Source organism: Pongo abelii, chromosome 3 (assembly GCF_028885655.2).
Source record: "Pongo abelii isolate AG06213 chromosome 3, NHGRI_mPonAbe1-v2.0_pri, whole genome shotgun sequence".
NCBI classification, from domain to species: Eukaryota; Metazoa; Chordata; class Mammalia; order Primates; family Hominidae; genus Pongo; species Pongo abelii.
This window is the reverse complement of record NC_071988.2, coordinates 90,988,809-90,999,054: the sequence shown is the minus strand read 5'-3', so window position 1 is coordinate 90,999,054 and position 10,246 is coordinate 90,988,809.

The window sequence follows — 10,246 nt, the reverse complement described above, 5'->3', positions numbered from 1 at the left end:
GCAAGATCATTACATATTTACCTTGGGTCTTCAGTAGAACGCTTATCTAGACTACAATAGATTAAAAGGCCAAATCTGGGTAGAAATCCAGATAATTTATTTTCTTACTTTTTGGAGAAAAATCCATGGATTTCTGAGCACCCTGTTCAATAGTTATAGTTTTTCAGAATCAAAGCTTTTTTTTTTTAATGTTTAACATAGTTATTCATTATACAAAAATTGAAGAGTCTTGGAAAATATTAAGATATTGTTGAGGACAGTGTTTACCGGGGGAATTAGAATCAATCCCTGAAAACAATTGTTATACATTTTTTATGTGCCCATTTAGTCATAATTTTTAAAATTTCACATTATAACGTCCAATAACTTTTTTAGCATGCATTTTGTAAGACTCATAGTTGATGTTGCCCACATTATAATTGACGTAAGTAAGCAATAATAAACCTACGTATCTTTCTGACATCAGTCCTTAGTGGAACAACATATTCCAGTTTAGCCTGAATAAAATTTGGACCAATTACATCTTTCCAAAGCTTGCCCAGAAACTTCTGTATCTTCTTTGGAGAAGTAATAGGGCTGGGATCTAGCTTCAATTTCACATAGAAACTTCAACCCCTTTAGATTCTTGGCATCATCCTGGAGCTGGGCTTACAGTCCATATGGACTGGAGATGATGAAAACCTTGGACGGCATCACGTGGTAAAATACATAGGGGTGGCCAATGTAGCTTTGGTTCTGTGCTTCCAAGAAAGCTACAGAATTTTTTACCTCATTGCTTAATATTTCCTAATAATTATATCTCTAGAACAATGGCTTCAGGCCCAGATAAATTCAGAGAAATACTTTTTAAAGCTTTGTTGACTGACTGATTAATACCATGTGTTATCATTTGAATGTGTTCCCCAAAAGTTTATGTATTGAAAACTCAGTTAATCTGCCCTCATAAATGGATTAATTGATTAATGAGAGCTCTGCACTCATGAATGGATTGGTGTCACTATCCCAGGAGTGGGTTCATTACTGCCAGAGAGACTTTGTTACAAAAATGAGTCCTCTCTGGCTCTTACTGTCTCACATGTGATGCCTTTTATGTTATGTTGCAGCAAAAAGGCCCTCACCAGATGCCAATGGCATGCTCTTGGACTTTTCAGTTTCCCAAACTGAGCCAAACAAACTTCTGGATTTTATAAATCCCAGTTTATGGTGTTCTGTTATAGTGACAGCAAATAGACATTCTGTCAACACTAGGAAGTACTCAGTTAGCACTTATGGGTGTGGTAATTGCTCATAATTGGAGCCATCCCATAAAGTTCATTCATATGGTTAAAATACCTAAGAATTCAACTTGAGCAACGAATAAATAAAGTAGTATGGGACTATAGCTGACAGCATAAAATAAACAAGCGTCCATGTTGATATAAATAAATGATTAAATAATTAAATGTGGTAAATAAATATACCATACAGAAGAATTTCACCATACTTATGTATAGTTCCCCTTGCCATTCCTTAAGTGTGAGATTCATATCGGGACTTTCTTATAAAGGGCAAGGAGTATATTATGAGGAGAAGAGTAACTTTGGAGTGGAGAAATCCTACCTCAGCCAGGTAATTCCCCTTTTGTATATAACTAATTACCTGATCAGGCGGATCACCTTCTATGTCCTGCTCTGTATCAGACCTCTGATCTCACTGCCACTTTCACATTCCCCAGGTATGCCACTGTCTGCTAGGCCTCTGAAACTCCTTAGCCCCTTGTCATGCTACCATTTTCAAGGGAACAAAGGGAAAGAAAAAGAAAAGAGAAAAGAAATTTTCACTTATTTTTAGGTCTAATGTCTTCAGGGTCCAGTAAAAGTACAGCATCATAAAAGACCTCCTTCTGCTCCCTTTGCTGACACCTACCTTAGCCTCGTAAGCCAGAAGACTTGGAAATGTTCTGGTCCACGTCTCAGGTAACTTCTGAGAAATCAAGAAATGTCTTCATTGGAATAGCAAGGTTTAACTCTCTTGAATTCTGCTCTTTCTGGATTTTGGCCCAATATTTAAAAATTTTCTTCTCAGTTCAGCAAAATGAAATAAGCTTACAGTAAGCAGAATAAAGTAAAAAATAAAAATAAAAACAATTAAATTAAACTGGATACAGGAAAGCAATGGAGAAAATTAATGAAAGCAAAAGCTAGTTCTCAAAAAAAGATTAATAACATTAATAAACCTCTACAAAGACTGACAAAGATGGGAAAACAAACGAGCTACATTGCTAAAATCAGCAATAAAATAAGAAATATAACCACAGATTCTACAACCAGTGAAAGCATAAGAAGAAAAGTCTGTAAACTTTATGCTAGTAAATTTGACAATTTAGAAAGAATGGCCAATTCCTCAAAAACCACATGCTACCAAACTCATACAAAATGAAATAAAATACCTGAATAGTCCTATAACCATTACACATATAACAAAATACTCTTGAAAGAGAATTCACAAAGCCTAGATGACTTCAGTGAATTTTATGAAACATTTAAAAAAGACACCTAGTAATGGTAATGATACCTGTCTTAAAATATTAAAAACTGGCCAGGAGCAGTGGCTTACACCTGTAATCCCAGCACTTTGGGAGGTCGAGGTGGGAGGTCCGCTTGAACGTAGGAGTTTAAAACTAGCTTGGGCAACATAGTGAGACCCCATCTCTACTACATATGTATAACTGGTTTGAGATTCTTGTAATTTTTCATATAACCAATATATTTTCTATTATGTGGTTCTTTTTTGTCTTTAGGGTTTGAATCATGATGCTGAGAAGTGGTAAAGTTTTTAAATTTTCAAGTGTATCAATCTGTACAATAATGGAATTTAAAGTTGAAGTTTTAACCTCTCATTTAACAAAATATGAAGATACAGTTATATCTTCATCCTTTCTGAACATCCCAAACAAAGACTTTCTTTGACTCCATAAAAAGATCTTGATTAATATTTTTTTTATCTTTCAGGGAAAAAGCCAAATAAACCTTAATAAGAATAATAATTATTATTACTGTTAATATTTTATTGATCATTGCTATGTGTCAGGGATTGTTCCAAATGTTTTACTCATTTCATAGTCACAACTCTTCAATAAAATGGAACATAAAATTATTCCCATTTTAATGATAATGACATTATGGCAAAGAAAATCTATACAATCTACACAAATTATCCAAAAATCACACATGGAAAGTCCTTGCGAAAACCTGCTCCCAGATCCATAGTAGATGCTCAATAAATGGTAATTTCTGCATTTATCTAACCCCTACCTATATATATATTTTTTTGAGACAGGGAGTGTCTCGCTCTGTCATGCAGGCTACAGTGCAGTGGCACAACCATAGCTCACTGCAGCCTCAAACTCCTGGGCTTATTTCATCTTTCCACTTCAGCCTCTCAAGTAGCTGAGACTATAGACACATGCCACCATGCTTGGTTCAACCCCGACCTACTTGTTATTTTACAAAATAGAAAACTTTTTGCTAATTGTTTTATAATAAACAGTTAGATATTGTCGATATTTCAATCTCCAATTTAAAATTTCAGATAAAACCATATCATCATGATAAAAGCATGGTGACAGGAACACAGTATTATTACAGAAACAAAGACAAAATAAATTAATACAGATACACAAACACATGTATACAAAATTACATTTTTAACAAAGATATATGTTTTACTTTTGAAATATGTTTCATTTAGACTGCAAAACAAGCAAGAAGATTTATTATGAATCAGAGTTGTTTGTGCTGTCAAGAAGGAAGATAATGATCTAACCAATCTCTTTCACTGGGAACTGTTTTCTGAATATTGTAAGGCCCCAGGGATTCCAGATGGAATAGAGTATAATTAACTCTTCACCACCAAATACCTATGTTAGAAGACCTTGAGAATACATGATTGCCTAGTAGCAAATGGCATCCTGCTTCTTGACTATACTTGCACCTGAGGATACAAAGTACAAGGTGTATTTAACCTTAGAATGTCTCTATAAGATGAAAACAAATAAGTATAATTATCTTCACTTAAAGTCTAAAGTTGGCAAACACTTATAAGATAAATGATTTGCTCAAGACTGACTAGGAGGAAGAGTTTTAGTATAAAAACTTAAACTCATTATTTCTTTTTTACATGGGACTGAATGGAGGATTGAGAATAGCTCTTTATGTGGAAGATAATATATTTAATATATTTTCTTTTGTTTTAAGGCAGTATTGAAATGAAAAAAGAATAAACTTTTAGATCCTGATAGTATACATGGTGATAATGTAATCATTTTAGTGATAATTAAGCTATATTGGGTAATTTTTGCATGCCAAACAGCATACTGCATATTTACACGTTAAATCATTCGTTTTATGAAATTTTAACAATGACAGTGACATAATAGCAATGATTCTATGAAGAATCTGCTAAGATTAAGAATCCTAGGCCAGGAACTCTGGTTCATGTCTGTAACCTCAGCACACTGGGATGCCAAGGAGGGAGGATAGCTTGAGGCCAGGAGTTTGAGACCAGCCTGAGCAAAACAGCCTACTTTCTACAAAACAACCCTGTCTCTACAAAAATAAAAATAACATAAATAAATAAATAATCCTCTACTCAATAACAAAGTTCATTTGCCCAAAGATACATATTTGGTAACTGAACATTTCTAATGATAATGTGAATTTCAAAACTATTATTTTTAGGTTGAAATGTTAGCATATGATATAGAAATCATACCTATCAATCAGAATTCAGTAAATATTTATCTTCTACATTTATTTTCTTTAATAATATACCTTGGTCACTATTCCTGTTTATTATTACACCTTTATCTTCCTACATTCCCAGTCATAGCCTTTCTATCTCCACTTATCATAAATTCAGTTTGAATCTTCCAGTTCTCCAAATAGACATAATGGCTATCTTTCTCTGTTTCTAACACTTTTGTAACAGTTCAAGTTATTCTCTCTATTTAAGATCCAGTGGTGACAAAGTATTAAGTGCTGAGCATGCAAAGACAGTAAGACACGCACAGTTCCACTTCTATGGAATTTATAATGCAATGCCACAGAAACAATTAACTCTAATATTAGTCATATGCATTTAGCATGACAACAGGATGCTTTGGAAACACATAAAGGATACATATCCAAATAATGGAAAGTTTCTTAGGGAAAGTGATATGGAAACTGAAGGACAGTTAGCAATCAGCTGGGCAATAATGGAGCATGATGTTCTGGGCAGAGGGAAAAATATGTGTGAAGGACTAGGTAAAAGAGTTTAGGGTAATATAATTCAGAATATGTGATGCAGAAAGTAAGAGGTAAGGATGGAGTTATGCATATGCCTGATAGTAAAGATACTTGAGAGCATTAATAAAGAATATAAAATTTTTGACTTTTTGATATGGTAACAATTCTTCAGCAGCTTTGTAACCAGCAGATTCAGTGGAGTATCATGATAAGTATAGGGAGAGGATCCATGTTGGCAGAAAATGGGGGGTGAAATAGAAATAAGGAAATAGAAATAGCGATTTTCCCTGTGACTGCAAGATATTTATTATATTTATTGGGAAATTTACATAAATTTTATGATCCTACTATTAATATTACCACTGGATTAGATTTATAATAAGGATATCTTTCTGCTCTTTTTCCTTCTATGCTTTCTTCTCCTGCTGATGCTACTGTTACTACTACAACTGTGATAGACAACATTTTTTAAGCACTTCAGAGGAATAAAACAGATGAATTAACTCATTGGTTCTCACAAACTGGTGATTTACCAAGATCACTGTGGCTTAAGAGTGGACCATTTATTAGAAGAAATGGATAAAGCAGTTAAGAAGCTGTTGTTATCCAATTGAAAGAAGACAGCAGCTTGAGATGAACACTGAATATAAGAAGTGGGCAATTGAAGAGATGGTTTACATGAATAGATCAGAAAATGTCATGGTGACTAATAGAGACAATATGAAGGAAGTGAGAGAAGACAAGGTTATAGTTTATAATATTGCCTGACTGTCATTGACAAAAATAGCAAAATAGAAGTCTTTTCCTCCCATTGTTTGAGGCAGGGTATGGATACAATGATGAATTCAATTTTGAATGTGTCAAATTTGAAATGTTATGAGATATCTAAGGAAGATGTCCAGTAAGCAGCTTACTGTACAAACCTGGAGCTCAGGAGACTTAAATATAGAAGTGGATATCGGAGATTTCCTGGGGGAGAAAGTGTAGCATTATCAGAAAAGAAGGCTTGTAGCTTGGAAGGAGTAGGATCTGGATAATTACCAATATGTAGGGAATGGGCAGAAGAAAATGAGGTCACTAATAACCAACCACCCAAAACAAAATGTTTCAAGATAAAGGAGGAAAACCAGAAGAAACTAGTACAACTAAAGCTAAGCTACAAAGAACATTTCAAAGGATGGAGTGGTCAAATGGTCAAATGCTATAGGGAAGGTAAATACAATTAAAAAGAAAGTATTGGCTTTAAATTTAACAACAAATGTGATTATTCTTTGATGGCTTTTAACATAGAATTATTTGCAAATGATAGTGGAGTAGTGAGATGGTGGGAGAAGAATCAATGTCTCCATGGGTTAGTGCCATGAAAGGGAGGAAAAGCAATGGAAACAACAGGAATATAAGTTCCTACAAGGAGATTGACTGTGAAAGTGTGAAAGAGTGGAGAAAACTGGTAGTACTTTGCCTATGGTTAATATTTGGTAAATTATTAGTGGAAAATGGCAAGAAGAGGCATGTACTACTTAAGCTTATAATCTATTTTGATCTTCTTCACTGTCCCTTTACTTGTTGGCAAAGCTCCTCAACTTACCTCTTGGCACAGTGTAAATTGCATAAGAAACTACTCAGAATTTCAGATTGATACTTGCCTTCAATTGTTTATGAAGGAACCAGACAGTAAGTTCCTTAGCAATTTCAGTCATGCATGGAAATTCTACCTAAGTTATCTGTACAAGTAAGAAGTCTGTTATTAGGAAATTACATTGTATTCCAAAAGCAGGCCTTTTCTGGCCACTCTATTGTAATACCAGAGATACTTTCTAGGCCTGAAAACAATTTTCATGCTAAGATGTTGAGTGTACACCATGCAGCCACATGAAACTAGGTATTTTACATATTATTACATTTTAATCCTCATATCGACAATGTTGACTGGTATCATATCCCTCATCTAAAACATCATAATATGTTTTAGATGAGGAAACCGAGTATCATGCCTAGGGTTCCATATAAATTGCAGAACCATAATTTGTACTTAGGCACATACAGTGAGGCAGGATATTAAAGAAAGAAAAGCAAAATAAAAATTAAAAGAAAAAAATAAAACAAGCTGCCTGTGTTAAGCAGACTCATTTCAAAAGCAGTAATAGGCAAAGCTTTGATAACATTATCTAAGGGCCAGAGCTCAAAGGGATGTGCTCTGAAGACTCTCCCAGCACTCCCTCAATATAGAGATGTGAGGAGATAAGTTCTCCTATCTCTCCTTTAGTGTGAGTAAACTTCCCCCTCAAATCCCATCCTGTCTGCTATGTAACTATATCTTGCTCCTTGCTCTGTAAGTGTTATGAGTTCTTGTTTTCCCTATAGTTAATGATTGTAGGTTCCTGCTTTTTCATCTAAGCAGTGTAACAAAGGTCACCAGACATGCCTGAGCAGGTCTAGCTTACAGCCAGCTGGACGCCATGGTGGGGGGTCGCAAGATGAATCTTTGTGAAACTCCTTTGAACTTTGAACCAACCCAGATAATGACCATCTGGGCTGCATAGTAAGGGGTATGCTAAACCTGAGTTATAAGCCTGGCATAGCCTGATTAATTGCCTTTGTCTTGTTTCTCTACATTTGTTTTCGCACCACTTAGGAGCAGGTATATGAGCAAGACCTTGTCTTTGTTCGGGGCCCAGTCTTTGGACATTGAGTCCACTGTGTCTGAGTGCACTCAATAAAGATTCTCCTGCTTTACCCCGAGGTCTCTCTTGCCCTCCTGATTTTTCTGCAACGTTTCTGGTGAGCCAGCCAGGAGGGAGAGATGACAGATTGGCTGTCTTTTTTGCCTGTGGGTCTGGGGCTCCCAGCCATGGGAGATCAGTTACCCCAAGCATGCCACTGGGAGAACTTCAACCTGAAGGCAGATCAGCTCTCCCACGTCTCCAGCACCCCTCCCCTAACAGTGCAACAGAACCTGGAAGGGGTTACAGGACAATCCCAGAAGCAGCTCTACTGAACTGTGGTAAGGTTTTGGGGCCCAAGGCAGGACCTGTCCCATAAGGACAGAAGAGGAGCTTGATCACCTCCTGGGGTATAACCACTAATTTGACCCAGAGAGGCTGGAGGCGGTGAGAGTGGCTCTCCAATTCAGATGAAACTTATACCCCAACCGACATGGTATGTGAGAGAGGATTGCTAAGTCAGTTAGAAAAGGGAACTGGGAGAGGAGAAGTGTGTGAAAGTGTGTGAGCGATGGTTCTGGGAGGGACTAACGTGGGAAGTAATGTGGGGAGGCACAGATCTCTTAGTGTGGACTGTGTGCTCCAAGCAAAGTGTGGGGCCAACCTGGGCTAGTGACAATCCACATCTGGCTAATAGGAGCTCCCCCCTGGCTGCAGCATCCGTGGTGGGAATAAGGAACTCTCCTAGCTAAGCAGCATCTGAAAACTCCCGTAATAGGAGATGGTCTGGTCGGTCAGAAATGAAAGTCAGAGCAAGTGCACATTGTAAAGGGAGGAAATGGGGGGACAGTCGTTGAAACCCACTCCATTGGAATGTACATTAAATAATTTTAAGAAAGTTTTTTCAGGGGATTATGGAATTAAGCTGACCCTCCAAAGGTTGAGAACTCTCTGTGAATTAGAATAGCCCTCTTTTGGTGTCAGTTGGCTGGCCAAGGATATAGATAGGGAGACAATAGGCTGGCCATTTAAGGTGGTGACCAGGGTCAGGGGACAGCAGGGGTAACCAGACCAATTCCCCTATATCAATTCATGGCTCAATGTTATACAAAACTGACCAGCATGGTTGCAACCCTGTTTGGCAGCATATTCTAAGACACTTGTGGCCCAAGGAGCTGAACCCAAAAGTAAAATCGGCCATGCTGGCAGCTGCAGAGAAAAAGAAAAAGCTACAGGAAAGGGAAGATAAACCAGTTTTACAGGCACCTCAGGAGGAAACATAATTTCCTCATCCTCCTTAGGTTCCAATCAACCCCCCTTTACCAAGACCAACTGCTTTTGCTGCTGGTTCATCTGTGAGGCCAACTGCCCCAGCTGCCCACAAGGAGTTAAATCCATGTGGGTACATGCCCCCAGCCTCACGTGAGAAGAAGGAATCAGAGCTACAGAAAGTTAGGGTGGAAAGCCTAGAAAGTCAGGTAGGCTGTCTCAGGTCTGGCTGTACCCAAGTCATGCAAATGGCTCTTCAGGAAATGAGAGGACCTGTCTATTATCATGAGCATGGCCACATCCAGGGGGCAGAGTGAGCTTTTGTTTACCAGCCCTTTTCAATCATGGATCTCATGAACTGGAAGCATCATGCTCCCTCTTACACAGAGAAGCCACAGACTCTTATAGACTTGATGCAGTCCATTTTTCAGACACCCAATCCAACCTGGCCAGATTGCAAACAGCTTCTTCTGACACTGTTTAATGTGGAAGAGTGCCAGAGACTGACACAGGCAGCCCTCCAGTGGCTAGAAGCAAATGCTCCTGCAGATATAGTTAATGCCCAGGCATATGCGCAGGGCCAGTTCCCTGAAACAGACCCCAGTTGGGACCCAAATGTCGCATCCCAGCTGCAGCATCTGCAGCAGTATGAGAGGCAATCCTGCATGGGCTAAAAAATGGTGGGAGAAAAGCAGTCAATACAGGAAAAATCTCAGAGGTGCTCCAAGGAGCAGATGAAAATCCAAGCCAGTTTTATGAAAGACTTTGTGAGGCATTTCGGTTGTACACCCCGTTCAACCCTGAGGCTACTCAAAATCAGCATATGGTAAATACATCATTCATAGGGCAGGCCCAGGGCAATAGTAGGTGAACACTGCAGAAGATGGAAGATTTCATGAGCATGAATGCTACTCAGCTTATTGAGGTAGGCACCAAAGTGTACATTAACCAAAATCAGGAGGCAAAGAGGGAGGCTAATTGAAGGCTTAAGAAAAAGGCTGATTTGCTGGCAACAGCCCTTACAGGAAGGGAAGCTGGCTTTGCAAG